Consider the following 509-nt stretch of genomic DNA (forward strand, 5'->3'; position numbering starts at 1 on the left):
CCCCCCCCCCCCCCCCATCTCCTTCACTATACACAATATATGTGACCCATGAACATTACTATTAGTATATTCACCCCAAAATACTGCACCACCTGATCCCCAGGGATGTGCCAACCGGGCAAAGTGCCATCACTGGAGAATGGGTCAAAGGGACACAAACATGGGGAGCCGGGCACTGCCATGGGGGACATGTACTATAATAAGGCATGGGGAGCCGGGCACTGCCATGGGGGACATGTACTATAATAAGACATGAGGAGCCGGGCACTGCCATGGGGGACATGTACTATAAAAAGACATAGGGGGCCGGGCACTGCCATGGAGGACATGTACTATAATAAGACATGAGGAGCCGGGCACTGCCATGGGGGACATGTACTATAATAAGACATGTGGAGCCGGGCACTGCCATGGGGGACATGTACAATGGGGAGCCGGGCACTGGCATGGGGGACATGTACTATAATTAGACATGAGGAGCCGGGCACTGCCATGGGGGACATGTACTA

Source organism: Nanorana parkeri, unplaced genomic scaffold, assembly GCF_000935625.1.
Source record: "Nanorana parkeri isolate BGI_ZX_2015 unplaced genomic scaffold, ASM93562v1 scaffold3561, whole genome shotgun sequence".
NCBI lineage: Eukaryota > Metazoa > Chordata > Amphibia > Anura > Dicroglossidae > Nanorana > Nanorana parkeri.